Source organism: Cetorhinus maximus, chromosome 7, assembly GCF_964194155.1.
Source record: "Cetorhinus maximus chromosome 7, sCetMax3.hap1.1, whole genome shotgun sequence".
Taxonomy (NCBI): domain Eukaryota; kingdom Metazoa; phylum Chordata; class Chondrichthyes; order Lamniformes; family Cetorhinidae; genus Cetorhinus; species Cetorhinus maximus.
The window spans coordinates 40,735,496-40,755,286 of NC_135885.1; the positions used below are offsets into that span (position 1 = coordinate 40,735,496).

General features: G+C 42.6%; 1 protein-coding gene across 1 annotated transcript in view; it reads right to left on the bottom strand.

Annotated features, from left to right (window-relative positions):
• LOC144682737 (microtubule-associated tumor suppressor candidate 2-like) overlaps positions 1-11,704 on the bottom strand; it is a 563,465-nt gene extending 551,761 nt beyond the window's left edge. Inside the window, exon 1 of the mRNA XM_078545375.1 lies at positions 11,570-11,704. The gene's annotated coding sequence lies outside the window, so the exon portion shown is untranslated. The remainder of the gene's footprint in view (positions 1-11,569) is intronic.
• Positions 11,705-19,791: the final 8,087 nt, after the last annotated feature.

Sequence of the window (19,791 nt, forward strand, 5' to 3'; positions counted from 1 at the left end):
GTATGCTTTATTAACTGCTCTCTCTACCTGTCCTGCCACCTTCAATGACATGCATATATACACCCAGGTCCTTCTGCTCCAGCACCTCTTTTAGAGTTGTACCCTTTATTTTATATTGTCACTCCATGTTCTTCCTACCAAAATGAATCACCTCACACTTCTCTGCATTGAACTTCATCTGCCATCTGCCTGGCCACTCCACCGACTTGTCTATGTCCTTTTGAAGTTCAACACTGTTCTCCTCACAGTTTACAATGCTTCCAAGTTTTGTATCATTTGCAAACTTTGAAATTGTCCCCTGCACACCAAGATCTAGATCATTTATATATATTAGGAAAAGTAAGATACCGACCCCTGGAAATTCCACTACAATCCTTCCTTCAGCCTGAAAAATATCCATTAACCATTCCTCGCTATTTCCTATTAGTCAGACAATTTTGTATCCACGTTGCTACTGTCCCTTTTATACTGTGAGCTATAACTTTTCTCACAAGTCTGTTGTGCGGCACTGTATTGAATGCTTTTTGGAAGTCCATGTACACCACATCAACAGCATTACCCTCAACAACCCTCACTATTACCTCTTCAAGTTAGTTAATTTTCCGACTCACTCAATCTCAAAGTTGTCCTGGTCCATAGTTTCATTTTATCCTTTGCTTCGTTTGGCACTTCAGCAAAAAGCTTCTTAACTTCCTTTAAGATTGAAGGATTGAAGCTTCATCAACTCATTGGTACCAACACCCCATGGGAACCTTCCTCTCCTTCCCTTCCCTCCAGCCCAATTTCTTCCTTGAATCTCACCCTTGCCAGATATTCATAATGCATTCTGACCTTCCCTTCTCTGACTCTGAACCCTCTGTTCTCAGCAAAGGCCACAACCTCATTCCCTTATGTGCCTACCTCAATGAATTTTGAGCTGGGCATGACACTGCCCTCTTCTTCCATCGTCACCACCTCCATTCCCACTTCTTTGGCCAGGAGTCTTCCCCACTTAACAGGTCCTTTCACCCATTTACAATATTCTTCCTCCACCTGGATCCTTCCCTCTGACCTCTTACCCTCTTCAGATGTTTTCAATGTCATGCCGGTAGTTCTCATTGGCCATCTCAATGTCTCTGCTCTCCTCACTCTCTCCAACTCAGCTTCTTGCTGCACTCCGTTCTCTCAGGTCCAACCCTGACATCATCATCATCAAACACACTGACAAAGGTGGTGCTGTTGATGTCTGACGTACTGACCTCTATTTAGCAGAAGCCAAAGGCCAACTCTTTGATTCTTCCTCCTTCCTCCATCTGTACCATGACCCCAGTACCAAACAACAAGCCATTGTATCCAGTCTGTAACTGACCTCATCTCCTCTGGAGATCTTCCTTCCACTGATTTCCACTTCAGTCCCCAACCTTGTGCAGCCTGCTTCTACCTCTTTCCCAAAAATCCACAAACAAGACTCTACTGGTAGACCCATCGTTTCAGCCTGTTCCTGTCCCACTGAACTCATTTCTTCCAATCTCAGCTCTATTTTTTCTCCCATTGTCCAGTCTCTCCCTACTAACATCCATGATTCTTTCGGTGCCCTGCTTCATTTCCTGTTTCCTGTCCTGTTTCTTTTTCACCATGGATGTCTAATCCCTCTACACCTTCATCCCCCACCAGGACAGTCTAATAGCTCTCCATGTCTTCCACAAATAGAGGGCCAACCAGTCCCATCCACCACCACCCTCTTCCTCCTGGTTGAGCTTGCTCTCACATTAAACAACTCCTTCAACTTTACTTCCTCCAAATAAAAGATGTTGCAATGGGTACCTGCACGGATCTATGTCTGCCTTTTTGTAGGACATGTGAAACGTTCCTTATTCCAGTCCTACTCGGGGCCCATCCCACATCTCTTTTTCTGGTACTTTGATGACTGTATTGGTGCCGCTTCCTGCTTTCGTTATGAACTTGAAAATTTCATTGAATTTGGCCAGTTGATTGGCCAGACTTCTGTCCTCCTCTGTGGTGAGTTGGTGGTGGGGGGGCCTTATTCAAAGGCATTCAGTGCCTGATCGAGGAATCCAGAACTGGGAGGGGGCCTGCTGAGAGCCACTCCTCTGCTCTTGCTGCTGACCCTCTTCACCCCACCTCCCTCATGACCCCCCTCCCACCATCATTCACCAGTAGCCTGCGATCCAGCAACAATCCCAGGCCTTGGGTGGGCGCTGTATTGGCAGCAGCTATCACCTCTCCAGTGGCGCTACTGCTCAATAGAGTTTTTAGCCTCTGATTGGCCGGCTGCTCTCAGCAGGTGGGCCTTCCGCCCCACAGGTCCTTCACCCAGAGAAAGGCCCGCGGCTGGCCTGTCAAATGCCTGAGTGGTCGGCCTTTCCGGAAAGAGGCGATGTGGGGCTCTCACTGACTCTCCAGTCAGCAGCCACAACCCCCACCGCCTCGATAAGATTTCGGCCTTTGTTTCCAATTTCCACACTTCACTCACATACACCTGGTCCATCTCTGACTCTTCCCTTTCCTTCCTGGACTTCTGTCCCCATTTCTGGAGATAGGCTATCAACTAGTATTCATTATAAACCCACAGACTCCCACAACTAACTTGATACACTCACATCCCGCTTCCTGTAAGGACTCAATTCATTCCCCCAGTTTTTCTATTTCTATTGCATTTGTTCTGACAATGAAACATTCTACACTAGTACTTCCAATATCTTCCTTTTTCCTTAACCGAGGATTCCCACCTAGCGTGGCTGACAGAGCCCTCCACCGTGTCTGATCTATTTCACACAAACTTTTGTTCTCACCCTTTCCTCTCCCTCCGAAAATCATGACAGAGTTCCCCTTGTCTTCACTTTCCACCCCACCAGCTTCCATATTTAACAGATCATCCTCTGCCATACCTCCAATGTGATGAAACCACCAAACACATCTGCGCCCCCACTTTCAGCATTACAAATGGATCATGCTCTCTGCAGCATCCTGGTCCAATCCTCAGTCAGCCCCTACACACCCTCCCTTCCCTACAACACCCTTCCATGCAAGCACAGGAAATGTAACGCCTATCCTTTTACTTCCTCCCTTCTCGCCATCCAAGGCTTCAAACACTCTTTCCAAATGAAACAGCAATTTACTTGTATTTCTTTCAGTTTAGTATATTGTATTCACTGCTCATGATGTGGTCTGCTCTACACTGCAGAGGCCAAACGCAGATTGGCTGTCCGCTTTGTGGAACACCTCAGTTCAGCCTGCAAGTATGGCCCGAGCTTCTTGTCGCTTGACACTTTAATTTTCCACCTTGCTCCCACTCTGACCTTTCAGTTCTTGACCTGCTAGTGTTCCAATGAAGCTCAACACTAGCTCAAGGAACAACACTTCATCTTTTGTCTGGGCACTCCAAAGCCTTCTGGACTCAACATTGAGTTTAACAATTTCAGATCATGACCTCTGCCTCCATCTTGTTCTTGTTATGTGTGTTGGTTCGGTCTTGTTTTGTTTCTTTCTTTATTCCTTCACTTTGCATTCAGATGGCTGCAATTTTAGCCGTTCACACCTCATCTGGACACATCTTTTGTTTCTTTACTTTACCCATTTCCACTCTCATTGGCTTTTGTACCTTGAAACCTTATGTCATTTAATCTCCCCTGCCCTCCACTCTATTTCAGACCTTCCCTTTTGTTCTTCTCCCTTCCACTAGTTTAAAACCTAATGCATTTATATCTTTCTATCTCTTCCCTTCATCATTTCTGATGAAAGGTCATCGACCTGAAACATTAACTATTTCTCTCTACAGACACTATCGGACCTGCTGAGTATTTCCAGCATTTTCTGTATTTATTGCAGTATTCAAAATAAGCTGTCTTCAAATCACATGGGATTTGATTTTCAACAACAGAAGTGAACTGCTTGGAGATCAGGTTTACTTGCAAATCTACTATCACAACCCTATCTGGGTCAGCATATATACAGAAAAATGGAAAGCACTGTCTACATCAACAGCAACTCCAGAAGAACATCTGGTAAACTGACATATCCATATGCACCCCTTCCATATTACATTAATAAATCAGGAGTATAGGATTATGTAAAAATGCATAAAACCATCATAACAAAACCCAGATTTAAATTGAATCTCAAAAGGCAGCTTAATTACAGGGGCCCAGACTTTGTGGATAAAAATAACAGTGAAGCTATGTGTGCTCACCATTATTAATGAATAAATTGGACAGCAACATCCAGTAACCGCACATTCACAGTTAAATGCAGAAATCAGGAAGCTACTGTCCAAGTTGTCCTTCCTCTAAAAGCTTTGCTCTAATACTATCTCACTGAGAGTCTCAGTATTGAAGGACATAGAAAGATGTGAAGTTGCAGTAATCACCTGCTAAATATCCACTAAACTTGCCAGAAGAAGTTGGTTGTAAGTGAATTTATAATGGCGTGATAAGTCTTAATTACTACCAAACAGCCCCTCTGTCATTAAAAATTAACTTTTAAAACCATGGAGTCTCATTCCTTCATGTCCTTATTGTTGGTAGGCAATTGGGCACTGTGGTGATTTGAGCAGTATCTGAAACTAATGGTGCATTTGGTAGGATATGACATTTGAAGAGGCATTCACTGACATTGACGTATGGGGTCATTGAATTTTTTGTGACACAGCATTCAGGTCATTGGGCTTAACTCCTGGCATTGACCTCCACTGTTATCTGCCTTTTCTGTGTCTTTGGAGGGCCTCCTGGCCCATGCGATTACAGGACATCTCTCCTATTTTCCACCTCGGCCTGCAGTGCAGAGCTAAAAAACCTTTAAGTCCACTCTCTCCCATGTTGTGTCATTCTTCACTGTTTTCCAGATCAGGGTCACTTCTTGCAACACTGCCAGCATCTACATGAGTCACAACGCAGCTCCCCTATAAAAGTTGCAGGCCAGTTTTAAACAGTGATAGGAAGTTACAATTTTGGGACCACTCCAAACAACCAATGAACAGAATGATCCATACCAGCTGCACGCAAAAATTATTCAAATGAGCAGAGAGCACAAAGTTGGCCTGTCGCCTACACTGCACCGCTATTCCCATGCCAGTTTTGGGGTGCTATCAAATTTAGATCATAAATTGACCATAGTGGTTCCAAACTAATTGGAAACATTGTACTGAAAGTAGTGATAAGTCACAATTTTCCAAAAGCCTAATGCATGTTGGTACAGCAAAAATTTTGCAATCATTCTGTGCTCAACAATGTTCATTTGCACTCGTTTGTGATGATCTGCATTCCGAAGCAATCTTTCAGTCATCATTGGCATCTAGTAGTGATCAAATGAAATCACTGATCTGAAATGAAATCACACAGCACTCAAACCACATTAATTGCGAACATTTACTTGCCTTCAAAGCAGTTAAAAGTGTTCAACTGACATCATTGGTGATCAAATATCATGGAAATGAAACTGAAAGAACATCATCAGCATCAAAGTGCTCAGTAGAAGGTATTGAACTGACACCTCAACTGCTAAGACCCAGCTGATACAGTGCATGCAGTGTGTCGATTGCTTAACATAGGCCGGCATTTTCCAGCATTCCCACGGTGGGTTCCCCATGGAGGGGCCAGCGAGCCACTGAATTCTTCATTCACGTCGGCAAGGTCGGAAGATTCCGCTGGCATCAGGGATTGGAAAATTGTGGCCATAGGGTCAGTAAACAAATCACTATGGTGAATGTAATAGTGGGGCTGCAAGGATCTGAAGGAATAGTGCATTAAACAATTTTGGGCAAATTTTCCAAATAAAATTACTAATTGGTTCACGAAACAACAACAATGTGAATTTATATAGTGTTTTTAACATAATAAAAATGTGCCAGGAATGTTATCAGACAAAATTTGACAGAAGTCTACGTTTATATCAGATCTCTCAGAAATGTTCTAAAGCATTTGTCATAATATCACATCTGAATGACAACACTGCTGATAATACACAGTGGATTATCTTGTATTATATATTGAGCTCCTGAAGTGGAGCTTTTGAACCCAGAGTGTTAATTTTATGTGGGGAAATGTATCATTTATATAATATTTATATAATATTTAGAATCTTAAAAGGTGACTTGTCTATTCCATGATGAGTGAGAGATTCCTGTCAGGCACTTGAGAAATTAAACCAGATTTACATACTGTTGAACATAAAGTCTCCATGACACAGAACTTCCGTTCCCTGGAATGTCATACCCAGAAGGTACCCCAGAAGATGCGCTGGGTCATGGGGACGTCCACCAGGCAAGGATTGTACGGGAATTGCCTGGGAAGTTTAAACTTATGATGGACAATTATCCTGCACCTGGAACCATCCAATGCTCCAATTTAAATCAGGGACTTCGGATGGTTCCGACTGTCTTAGCCGAATAGTTACCCAGAAAAAGTTAGAAAGATTAAAACCACTCCTAACTCCTGGGTAACTCCTTATGGTATTAACGCCACCAACATCCCACTGGACCCCTTGACTATGCCCCCACCAACCGCCCCCCAACTACTCCTCCACTGGAACCCCCCCGATTACCCACAACCCCCCCCTGACTACCCACCCCACCCCCACCCAGCTATACCCCTACCCCCAAGTACCCCTTCATACCGTCACCCCTCATGACCACCTGACACCCCCACCCCCCGACTACCCTCACTCTCACAACTACCGCCCCGACCACACCCTGCCTGCCCCTTTCCCCGCTTCCTCTCCCCTCTTTTGCCCCTTTCCCATCCCCTCCCTCCTCTTTCTCTCTCTCCCACCACCACCTCTGGCAAGGTCAGGTCATGGGGTTGGCTGGAACCGGAAGTGACAGAGAAGGCCTGCTCTGCTGCAATTTTCCAGCTGGCGTGGACCAGCAATGGCAGCAGGACAGAGTTCAGGTTGAGGATCAGGAGTGAGAGGGAGGTGGAGAGAGATGTCGAGCGGGGGCCTGGAGTTTAACAGGGGGCCCAATGCCCAGAGTTTAGCGAGGGTCCCCCCCAAGGACCAGGTCCAAAGATCGGTGGAGAAGCAGAGGTCAAGGTGGGAGGAGGGTGGTGGTGCATGTAGGCCTTGAGACTGGGGAGGGGCATAGGCCCTTAGATGGGGGGGGCCTGTTGTCTTGAGAGCGGGGTGGGGGTTGTGGGCCCTGAGACTGGAAGGATGGGATGGAAGGGGGGGTGGGGGGTGTGGGGGGTGTAGACCCTGAGACTCTTGGGAGTTGAGGGAGGTGGTGGGTGTAGACCCTGAGACTCTGGGGAGGGTGGGGGGTAGTGTTGGTGTAGGCACAAAATTGGGAATGGGATGTGGTTTAGGCCCAAGACTGCTGAGGAGTCTACTAATTTCTCAATGGTGCCCATATTAACTTTGATACGTACGTTGTTCCCCCCACAGAGTTGGTCGCCCTGGCGGAGTTGGTATAGCAGAGGTGCTGAAGAAGGAAAGGGTAACATGTCATCTGAATTGGAAGGGGTGGGAAAAAATTATGAAAATAAGCAATAGGATTTGTTTATTTTTCCCAAAAAACATGTAGGAAGCTGCAGTGATATCCTCCTGATCATTTTAATGCCTAATGATTGCATCTGATGCCTAATGATAGCTTCCACAAATCTAACAAGCTGTGGTGACCTTTGAATGCTTTTAAGCGCATTGTTGACTCTTGGAGTAGGTGGTTCCTTATGTTAATTGAACACTTAGTTGACGACAAACGAGCACTGTTTTTGTGATCAAGCCTCATCCCAAATTACACCATTTGATGATAAATGATGCACCGACTTTTTGGAGCGCAATTAAATGCAGGATCAATGTCAACATTTTCTGATAGGGTAATTCTGATTCATCTGGAATTGGTTAATTCAGCATCTGACCTTCTGCATACGAGGGACAGTTCCAAATGATGGCAGGAAAGTACATTCATATTCAAAGTACAGAAACAACTGCTAGCTTCTCTGAGGCCAAAACCCAAGAGTTCAAGAACCATCCCTTCTTCAATGCATTTCAACCGGTGATATTTGAATCTGTAAACTTAGGAGAAGGTTCTAATGGCACCTAATTGTCTTCCATTTCCCATTCCTACAGCTAGCACACCTGCAAGCTATTTCTCCTAGCTGGTCAATCTGGCCGCTTAGTTTATTAATGCCTAATGAGAGGCAGCAAGCACAAATTCAAAGGTGCTTCTGGGCTTCCAATGTTTATTTTTTCTCTAGAATAATCAATTAATAATAGGCTTAATTTCAGGTTAAATTAGATTCAAAATATTGCAGACTCTAATTCCCATTTGTTAATTGAGTGCAGTTGGAATCTGGTTCAATGGAAATGATGTTTTTTTTAAAAAGGGGCCTTTAATAAAAAGAACGTTAACAGGTCTTCTCTCCATTGCTTCAAGTTAGCTAAAATGCAAAATCCATTCTTTTACTGTGCTCTGTTTAATATAGGTTCAATTAAACTGTGTTTTGGATTGAGTTTTTAATATCCTTCTAACTTAGCTAATAACCAATAAATAGCAACAGAAAATTACATTTGACCACATCAGTATATCAACATTTGCATCTCTTTACAAATTACTCCCAGCAGAGTATCATAATGTGCAACACAAAAACAGAATTACCTGGAAAAACTCAGCAGGTCTGGCAGCATTGGCGGAGAAGAAAAGAGTTGACGTTTCGAGTCCTCATGACCCTTCAACAGAACTAAGTAAAAATAGGAGAGGGGTGAAATATAAGCTGGTTTAAAGTGAGGGGGTGTGGGGGGTGGGGGGTGGTTGTAGGGACAAGCAAGCAGTGATGGGAGCAGATAATCAAAATATGTCACAGATAAAGGAACAAAGGGGTGTTGAAGGTGGTGATATTATCTAAGAGAATGTGCTAATTAAGAATGGATGGCAGGACAATCAAGGTACAGCTCTAGTGGGGCTGGGGTGGAAAGACTGACAGGGCATTACAGGTATAATTTAAAAATAATGGAAATAGGCGGGAAAAGAAAAATCTATATAAATTATTGGAAAAAACAAAAGGGAGGGGGAAGAAACGGAAAGGGGGTAGGGATGGATGAGGGAGTTCAAGATCTAAAGTTGTTGAATTCAATATTCAGTCTGGAAGGCTGTAAAGTGCCTAGTCGGAACTGGCACTTTACAGCCTTCCGGACTGAATATTGAAATCAACAACTTTAGATCTTGAACTCCCTCGTCCATCCCCACCCCCTCTCCGTTTCTTCCCCCTCCCTTTTGTTTTTTCCAATAATTGATATAGATTTTTCTTTTCCCACCTATTTCCATTATTTTTAAATCTATACCTGTTATGCCCTGTCAGTCTTTCCACCCCAGTCCCACTAGAGCTGTACCTTGATTGTCCTGCCGTCCATTCTTAATTAGCACATTCTCTTAGTTAATATCACCACCTTCAACACCTCTTTGTTCCTTTATCTGTGACATATTTTGATTATCTGCTCCTATCACTGCTTGCTTGTCCCTACAACCACCCCCCCCACCAACCAACTTCTCTCCCCCAACACCCCCCCCCCACCCCAACCTTAAACCAGCTTATATTTCACCCCTCTCCTATTTTTACTTAGTTCTGTTGAAGGGTCATGAGGACTCGAAATGTCAACTCTTTTCTTCTCCGCCGATGCTGCCAGACCTGCTGAATTTTTCCAGGTAATTCTGTTTTTGTTTTGGATTTCCAGCATCCGCAGTAGTTTTTTGTTTTTATATCATAATGTGCATCCATTTATAAAAGGTGCAGGTTCTTTACATTTGAAATCTCTGTATTCTATCACTAAACAGTATTCCTGACTAATGAGAAATGCCAGAACATTTCAAAAAATAAGCAACTTTCATAATTATTTATCAGTAATTTCTGAGTAATTACTAGCAGATCCCTTACTTTTCCTACACATTATGGGACAGCGGGAGAGAAGCATAAATTTTTCTGTGAAGTTTCAGAGAATTATGGAAAACACAGGCATGTATCTGGGAGGCAACAACACCGAGATTTTTGGAGATGAAATAGAGATTTTAGGTGGGGTGATAGCTTGCAAAGAATGGAAGAGATGGTGGATTTTTATTTTGAAGAAGCAGGATGATGATGGCAGTTTTGAAAGGTAGTGAAACAGTGCTTGAAGAAAGCAGACCATTTATAACGTCAGTTAGCATGGGGGCTAGAAAAGAAAACTGGTAGTCAGCAGTTTAATACGAATGGGATTAAAGGTGCAGGAGGAGGTGATTATCCTGGATGAGATAAGCTCGAAGAAGGCAAATCTGGAAATGGGAGTTAAACTAAAGAGAAAAGGGGATTCAGGCAAGGGTGAGAGGCAGCTTGGGAAGTTTGGCTTGGTGGCAAGAGGAATGGGGGGAAAACAGCAGATGCAGCTGAACTTATGCTTCCTTTATGTCAAAGAAGCCAGTGAGCTCCTCACACTTGGTGAGGGTGGTGGAGATGAAGGAGGCAAGCCTCTACTAATGCAGAAAACCACTTATTGGTATTCTTCAAAAGAATTTGCTTCCTAGAATGAAGATTCTTATCTATCAGACTTATTATTATTTAAAAAGCATTTTATTTATTTTCCAAATATCCTACTCTATTCAACAGTTATTCACAGCCAAGTGGTTGGGCAGATGACCTGCTTCTGGCTCTTGCCAATGCTTTTCCATGTGCTAAGGCGTGCATGAGAGTGTCCCAAAGTGACTCACCCACTAATTTCCAGCCTTCTCTGTGGGGAAAAGACAGGCACAAGCTACATGATGTCACTCTGTACCATGGACTGTTGAAGTTCCAATATTCTGAACCACTCTGCATCCCAAATCCTTTTGAAAGATAAGCTTCTGAAAGTACTCTGGCAAGCTCCTCTCAGAAGTCAATGAGAGTTTTTAAAAATAAATTACTTTTCATTTACAGCTACCTTTGTTCTTGTGCTGCTGTCAGTGGACAGAGTCTCTACAGAAAGTTTAAAGTAAGATGTGCCACAACCGCCATGAGATCTGTAAACAAAGAGCTGTGCCATTGTATTGTCTATGACATTTCAACAGCTTTAATCAACTCTGATGTTCAACTAAAGAGCTTAGCAAGTCTGAAAAATGCATGTTAAATATTTGTGTTAATATATCTCCTGTAATGGACAATGACAGGCCCTTTAATGTAACTGGGAAATTACCTCACTTGAGATTTTATTTCAGCCTTTCATGAATTCACTGCACCTACACAGTTAAGGATTTAACACTTCTACATTTAACATCCTACAACACTAAATTAAGCATGTTGACACTTACCCCGACCTTAGCACTAGAAAACTGTTACATTGTTGCCTTGCCAAAATAACTCCCTTATTGCCAATTTTACCATTACTTGGAGCAGAACGAACGGATTAAATAACTAATTCGTTATGTTTGAAGCTACAGTATACATCAAACAGACCGTGACTGGCACCTACCAGAGTGAAAAGCTATTTTCCAACAAATCGAGTGCGACTGATAAGAATTAGCTGATCAAAGTATTGGATAATGTGACTGTTTTATATCCCAAATGCTACACTTTAGTTTCACATCAATTACAAGACAGATAGTTCCACACTCAAGTGACAAGAAACAACTTACCACGAATAGTAGAAAGGATGTTTATTGGCGAGAAACAGTCTCAAGAACTTAAAACAACGTATTACTCCTGTAACAAAAGAGAATGTTATTGGGGTTGAAGCTGATGGCCAAAACTCCAAAGAGTTGTGCAATAGAAATTAACTAGGCTGTATTTATTAACGAGCCTGTTACTGATATTTTCCCTTCAATATCGAGTAAAACCAAAATGATAATCACAAATAGATTTTTCTTCAGGCTTTTCTCGGTCCTTTTGGAAACCTACACAACTTTCCAAAATTAGGAGAAAATCAACTGCGATTTTGAAACTGCGGTTCCCTCCTGGAAATCCTGGATGTAAAGATCAGCCGCATTTCGCCTCTTCCAGCTATGTACTGTAAACTTAACTGAAAAGCAAATTGCTGCTTCCATGCAATAAATGACACAGGGAAAGCGGGGAGTTATTGCTACACTTCGCACATCTGCCCACAAAGCATCTCAGCTGACAGCTGTGGTGTTTCTGCAGATGTTGCCCCTGCTCAGGCTGTAATCTTTTATCCCGTTTCCGCAAATCAGTGTTTGCTGCCCGACCCTGGCTTCCTCTCGTCTATCGACAATACATCGAGGACATACCTTCCACCGTGGTCTAGCGAAGATCAGTGTAAAGTGCAGCTACCTGCGCTCCGGTGCAGTTATCACAAGCAAATCACAGTGGCCGCTTGGCCGGCGCTGTGAAGACCGGTCGGGAAAGACCGGACCGGATCAGATCGGATTGGCAGCAGTTTGTACCCTCCCGGTCCGCGCTAGATCCCACAGTCCAACAAATGCAGCAACGTCAACTGCGAACAACAGCGTCTCCTGCTGTCTCACCCAGGGCGCCAGCAACACTTAGTTTTAATAATCCACTGAAAATTAATGCAATTGATATAAAGGATATTTATTAGACAATTTAAGATATTATTAATGAGGATATGGGTACAAAGCTGGTAAAACTCGTGCTTGACGAGATGTTAGAGATTTTATAAAAATGGCTACAATAACATAGATAGAAAACTATCAGTAATAATTAAAATAACAGTTGATGGAGATACTTTTAGTGCCCACAAAATACATGCACTTTATTTAAAAAATGGAAGGAGTTCCCCACCTTGTATAACAACACCTCAAACTAAATAAACATGATCCTAAACCGATTAACAAGTAAATTACAAGTGTGACAAAGGGGGAAAGAGCCAGGCCATATGCCACAGAGATAAAGGAGAAAGGGCTCACTGGGAGGAATGTGCAGACGTGCATTAAATGGAGGATTAAGAGAGCAGTCAGACAAGAGTTGAAGCCATAAACAATGCAGAATAGCCTTGGAAACGAGGCTGGACAACATAGTAAATATGCTGAATGATTATTTCCTCCCAAGTATTCACAAGGGAAAACATGAACAGCATGTCCTTTCTGAAGATATCCAAATAAAATCAATTACTTCATTATAAATGAGTTAGAAGTCCTCAAAAGAAAGGCTTTAAAACAAATGAATCCACAGGGAAAAATAATACTTCTAGAATTCTAAGAGAAGGAGATTTGTGAGATATTGTCAATCATAATGAGGGAATCAGTGGGATAATTGGGGAGGTAGGAGTAGACTTGAAAGAGACTAACATGGTGCCTATATGCAAAAATAGTGATAAAACAGGTGTAGGCAACTACAAACTTATTTGTGTTACTTCCATTTCATGACCATAATATATTAGAATTTACCCTGCAATTTGAGAGGAAAAAGCTGGAATCAGATGTAACGGTATTACAGTTGAATAAAGGCAACCACAGAGGCATGAGGGAGGAGCTGGCCAGAATTGACTGGGAGATGAGCCTAACAGGAAAGACAGTGGAAAAGCAATGGCAGGAGTTTCTGGGAGTAATTTGGGAGACACAGCAAAAATTCATCCCTAGGAAGAAGCATACTAAAGGGAGGATGAGGCAACCATGGCTGACAAGGGAAGTCAGGGACAGCATAAAAGCTAAAGAGAAAGCATACAATGCGGCGAAGAACAGTGGGAAACCAGGGGATTGGGAAGCCTACAAAGACCAACAGAGGACAACTAAAAAAGAAATAAGGAGGGAGAAGATTAAATATGAGGGTAAACTAGCCAGTAATATAAAAGAAGATTGCAAGAGTTTTTTTGGATATATAAAGGGTAAGAGAGAGGCAAAAGTGGACATTGGGCCGCTGGAAAATGACGCTGGAGAAGTAGTAGTGGGGAACAAAGAAATGGCGGAGGAACTGAATAGGTTCTTTGCGTCAGTCTTCATGATGGAAGACACGAGTAACATCCCCAAAGTTCAAGAGAGTCGGGGAAAAGAGGTGAGTATGGTGGCCATTACCAAGGAGAGGGTGCTAGGAAAACTGAAAGGTCTGAAGGTGGATAAATCACCTGGACCAGATGGATTACACCCCAGAGTTCTGAAGGAGATAGCTGAAGAGATAGTGGAGGCATTAGTGGTGATCTTTCAGGAATCACTGGAGTCAGGGAGGGTCCCAGAGGACTGGAAAATCGCTAATGTAACCCCCCTGTTTAAGAAGGGAGTGAGGCAAAAGTTGGGAAATTACAGGCCGATTAGCCTGACCACGGTCATTGGTAAGATTCTAGAGTCCATTATTAAGGATGAGATTTCAGAATACTTGGAAGTGCATGGTAAAATAGGGCAAAGTCAGCATGGTTTCATCAAGGGGAAGTCATGCCTGACAAATCTGTTAGAATTCTTTGAGGAGGTAACGAGTAGGTTAGACAAAGGAGAGCCAATGGATGTTATCTACTTGGACTTCCAGAAGGCCTTTGACAAGGTGCCGCACAGGAGGCTGCTCAGTAAGATAAGAGCCCATGGTGTTAGAGGCATGGTATTAGCATGGATAGAAGATTGGCTATCTGGCAGGAGGCAGAGAGTGGGGATAAGGGGGTCCTTCTCAGGTTGGCGGTCGGTGACTAGTGGAGTTCCACAGGGGTCAGTGTTGGGACCACAACTTTTCACTTTATAAATTAATGATCTAGATGAAGGAACTGAGGGCATCCTGGCTAAGTTTGCAGATGATACAAAGATAGGTGGAGGGACAGGTAGTATTGAGGAGGTGGGGAGGCTGCAGAAGGATTTGGACAGGTTAGGAGAATGAGCAAAGAAGTGGCAGATGGAATACAACGTGGGGAAGTGTGAGGTCATGCACATTGGTAGGAAGAATAGAGGCATAGACTATTTTCTAAATGGGGAGAGAATTCAGAAATCTGGAGTGCAAAGGGACTTGGGAGTCCTAGTCCAGGATTCTCTTAAGGTTAACTTGCAGGTTGATTCGGTAGTTAGGAAGGCACATGCAATGTTAGCATTTATTTCGAGAGGACTAGAATATAAAAGCAGGGATGTGCTGCTGAGGCTTTATAAGACTCTGGTCAGACCACATTTAGAATATTGTGAGCAATTTTGGGCCCCGTATCTCAGGAAGGATGTTCTGGCCCTGGAGAGGGTCCAGAGGTGGTTCACGAGAACGATCCCAGGAATGAAAGGCTTAACATATGAGGAACGTTTGAGGACTCTGCGTCTATACTCGATGGATTTTAGAAGGATGAGGGGGGATCTGATTGAAACTTACAGAATACTGAAAGGCCTGGATAGAGTGGACGTGGGGAAGATGTTTCCATTAGTAGGAGAGACTAGGACCCGAGGGCACAGCCTCAGAGTAAAGGGAAGACCTTTTAGAACAGAGATGAGGAGAAATTTCTTTAGCCAGAGAGTGGTGAATCTATGGAATTCATTGCCACAGAAGGCTGTGGAGGCCAGGTCATTGAGTGTATTTAAGACCGAGATAGATAGGTTCTTGATTGGTAAGAGGATCAAAGGTTACGGGGAGAAGGCGGGAGAATGGGGTTGAGAAACTTATCAGCCATGATTGAATGGTGGAGCAGACTCGATGGGCCGAATGGCCTAATTTCTGCTCCTATATCTTGTGGTCTTATGAAGGATAATGGAATTAATTGTCAAGACAAAATATTAGGACTATCTGTACAATAAACAATAGTTAACATGGATTCAGAAGCAGACGATCCTACCTGGCCAATTTTGTCACCTTCTTTGAGGAATTGACAAACCAACTGGACTGGGAATTATGATAAAGTGTACCCGGTTTCCAAAAGAACTTTAGTTGAGAGGATAAAATTATGAGAGACTTAGATACAGTGAACCGGAAGGATCTACTTTCCTTAGTGAATGGTCAACAACCAACGGGCAAAGATTTAAAGTAGAAGGATTTGAGGATGTAGTGCCAAATTTTGAGGTGCAGGAGCTTTAAGAAAATGTGTGTTGGCCATATAATTTCTAAATCTATTATTACTTTTTTTCCTAATTATTAATCATTTGAGTACCCAAACGCCAGTAAAACTATGCTTTTTAAGTGAAAAATATTAGTGCTGGTAGGCATTTTATTTCTAACCATGTGATATTTGGAATCATTAGTCTTTAGCATAGCTAGAATTTCATTATGCAAGTTTAATTATTTAATTCAAGCCTATTAAAAACATGAATTACAGAAAACTTTATTCACTTCTGACTGCTTTTCTTGATTTATATTTATAACCTAGACCTGGGTGTACACAATTTCAAAATTTGAAGGTGATGCAAGGCTTGGAAGTATTGTGATCTGTGAGGAGGGTAGTGATAGACTTCAAGGGAATATACACAGGCTGCTGGAAGGGACAGACATGTGGCAGATGAAATTTAATGTAGGGGGAGGATGAGGGAGGGAACTGGGGAGGGAAGGGGAGAAGAGGTGGAGAATGGGACATGGAAGGGGTAAGAGAAAGAATGTGGGGTTGGAGGGGAATGAGACAGGGGAGGAATGGGGTAGGGGAAGGATTTGGAGGGAGGTGAAGAATGGAGGCTTTGGGGGGAGGGTGGGGAATGGAGAGGGGAGGAAGGGTGGGATTAGGGGGAAAAATGGTCAGTGGCGAGGAAGGAAGGGGGTAGATTCTGACCCACTTCCCCAGGTTACTGGGTTGGGGAGTGTAGAGCAGCCTCTGGGAGGGTGTATTTAAATACAGGGTGCGAATCCCACGGTCAGGAGGTAGGGCTGAGGAACTGTCACCAAGCAACAGCCCCTGGTGAATCCTCAGATAATACGCTTCATCATTTACTGAATGAACAAAGTACAAGCAGATTGGTGCAAAGTAATGTTCCCCTTAGAGCTAACTTCCTTCCTTAATAAAGAGCTAACACAAAAAAAAACAATTGCAAAATAAATGCTGCAATTCTGAATATTTTTAGAGAACAGAAAATTCTGCAAATGCTCTGCAGGTCTGGAAGCATCTGTGCAGGGAGAAACAGAATGGCTTCAGGTCCATGACCTTTTCTAAGTACAGTACTGGAAAATGTTTAAGAGACGCAACAGGTAACAGCATATCAGCGCCAGGCTAAGTTAAGCTTTTATACATGTGCTTAATGGAAACATCTCAGTATTAAACTGACCAAAAAAAGTTCCAGGAATGGACTTAGGTGCCTGTACAGATCTCCAAGTGCCTGATCTTGGCCATAAAGTCAGTCATGTAACACTCAGTGATCAGACAAATGCAGTATATGGAACTCAAAGATTACTTTAAATGCAAAGAGAGCCACAGTAATGAGAGATGACCCCCAATCCCCCCATACACGGTGAGTGCAGTTTACTCGCCTTAATACACAACTCAGGACCCATGAAGCAAAGTGGTAAACCCTTGTTCTTGTTGCAAAGCCTTACCCGAACAAGATTTTCTTGTTAATCATTCATTGCTTTGGTGGTGGGTTTAGGAGAGAAAGTGAAAGAGTTCCATTGGACTGTTACTATTCTTTCTGTCATTAAACAGTCCAGTAAGTTATTTTTTAAATGAAAAAAAATGCTTCCGTTTAAATTTGCCCGGGAACTTCTTGAATTTGAAACACTGAAAAGTGGCTAATGATGTTCATTTTCTTTGCCCTGCTCGACCGACCCCACCCCTGTGAAACTTCTTCACCAATCATGACGCTCACAAAAACCTTTTCTGGCCAATCCCAGAGCACATGTAACTTTCATACCAGAGTGTAAAATTAGCAGGGAAAAGGGTGCACAAAAAAAATAAGGACATTAATTGGTTTAAACATCAGTTGCATCCTCCTCCCGCCACCTTCAGGACACATACAAATTGTTTTATACTCGGCATTGTCTATATATATTTTTTTGGTAATTAATGTTTCCCTAATTGCATTCAGGTCCCCAATCACTGACATTTGTACTCTTCATGCTCATTTCAGACGGTTATACGTTCTAATTGTTGTAGTTTCCCACCCATTTGGATATTGTTCAATTAACATATTACTGCTGCACAAAAATGTGCCAAGACATCAGAACAAGTGTGAAGGGATTTCTCAAAGCATGACTCACCATGAGAGAAGACATGGCAGTGGGCACAGGAATTGATTTCAACACTGATATAATGCTTGACTTGTGTTAATAAGCTTTGTATCAATAATGGTAAAGACTTCAGAACTACATTTTTTGCATCCTTTGCTACAATTTTTGTTCATGTGGTTTATCTGGTTTGGGACCCTTTGTAACATTCTTTTTCTAGTGCCACCCGATTGTAAATTGAAATTGTGAAAAGCGGACTTACTGGCAATTTTTGTAGATTCCTACTTCTTGGTTTAATAGTCTGAGAAAATTCAAAAGAACTCAGTGGCTCACCAGTAAATAAACTGCCCAGTAATCTGAAAAATAACTAACTACTAGGGATTGCTCACCTGTCGTTTAAAATGTGTTTAAAAGGACAAGCTGATTCTAAAAGTCTTCCACTTCAACTCTTTAATGTGCACTCCTTCAGAACAAAAGATATAATTCCATCTTTAAAAAAAAATCCATCAATGCTTTCGAGAAAATTACAGAAAGGATTTAGTTTATCTGTGATTTGGTTCATTGTAAAATTGACATTTATAGAACCAAATAATGATTCCTACTCCCCCTTCACCCCAACCCTCTCCGCTCATCCCAACAACCCTCTCAACTTCCCAAGCAGCAGCACAGCAACGAGTGAAATTGACCTGACAGGCCAGCTTCAAGAGTTCTGAGTTTTTTTAAGCCAGTCTGTCAGGTGCTAAGCTCTGCTGCTCAACGTTGATGGTGAGAACTCCATTTAAAACACAAGCCCCTGGGGCCCAATGTTTCGAACTGTCTGCACTAGCCTCTCCTGGGCCTTAGTTGGAGGTGCCGGAGCGGCGCCCACACCCCTGGAAGGTGGTGGGGTTCCGGAAAGTACTAAAAGAGCAGCAAAGGAGGACCAAGAAACTAAGAAGGAGAAAATAGAATATGAAAGTAAACGTAAGAGAAACATAAAAAAAGACTGAAAAAGCTTTTATAAGTCTGTAAAAAGGTTAGCAAAGACAAATGTGGGTCCACTACAGGCAGAGACAGGGGAATTTATAATGGTGAATAAGGAAATGACAGAGAAGCTAAACAAATACTTTGTGTTTGTCTTCAGGGAGGACAATAGAAAAAAATTCCCGGGAATACTAGAGAACCAAGGGACCAGGGAGAATATGGAACTGAAAGAAATTAGTATTAGTAAAAAAAAATAGCAGTGGAGAAATTACTGGGACTGAAAGTTGATAAATCCCCTAGGGGACCTGATGGTCTACATCCAGCTACATCCTAGAATTCCAAAATTCAATGGATTCTGGAACAGTTCCTGCAGATCGGAAGGTGGCAAATGTAACCCCACTATTTAAGAAAGGAGGGAGAGAGAAAATGGGGAACTACAGACATCGGTAGTAGAAAAAATGCTAGAACCTATTATAAAGGATGTGATAACTGGACACTTAGAAAATAATGGTCAGATTGGGCAGAGTCAACATGGATTTATGAAAGGGAAACCATATATGAAAAACCTGTTAGAGTTTTTTGAGGATGTAATTAGCTGAATAGATAAGGGGCAACCAGTGAATGTGATGTATTTGGATTTTCAGAAGATTTTGATAAGGTCCCACACAGGTAGTTAGAAAGCAAAATTAGAGTACATGGGATTGGGGTATATACTGGCATGGATTGAAGATTGGTTAACAGACAGAAAACAGAGAATAGGAATAAACTGGTTATTCTCAGGTTGGCAGGCTGTAGTTGTGGGGTACTGCAAGGATCAGTACTTGGGCTCCAGCATTATATCAATGATTAGGATTTAAAAAATTTTTTTACTTGCTCATGGGATGCAGGC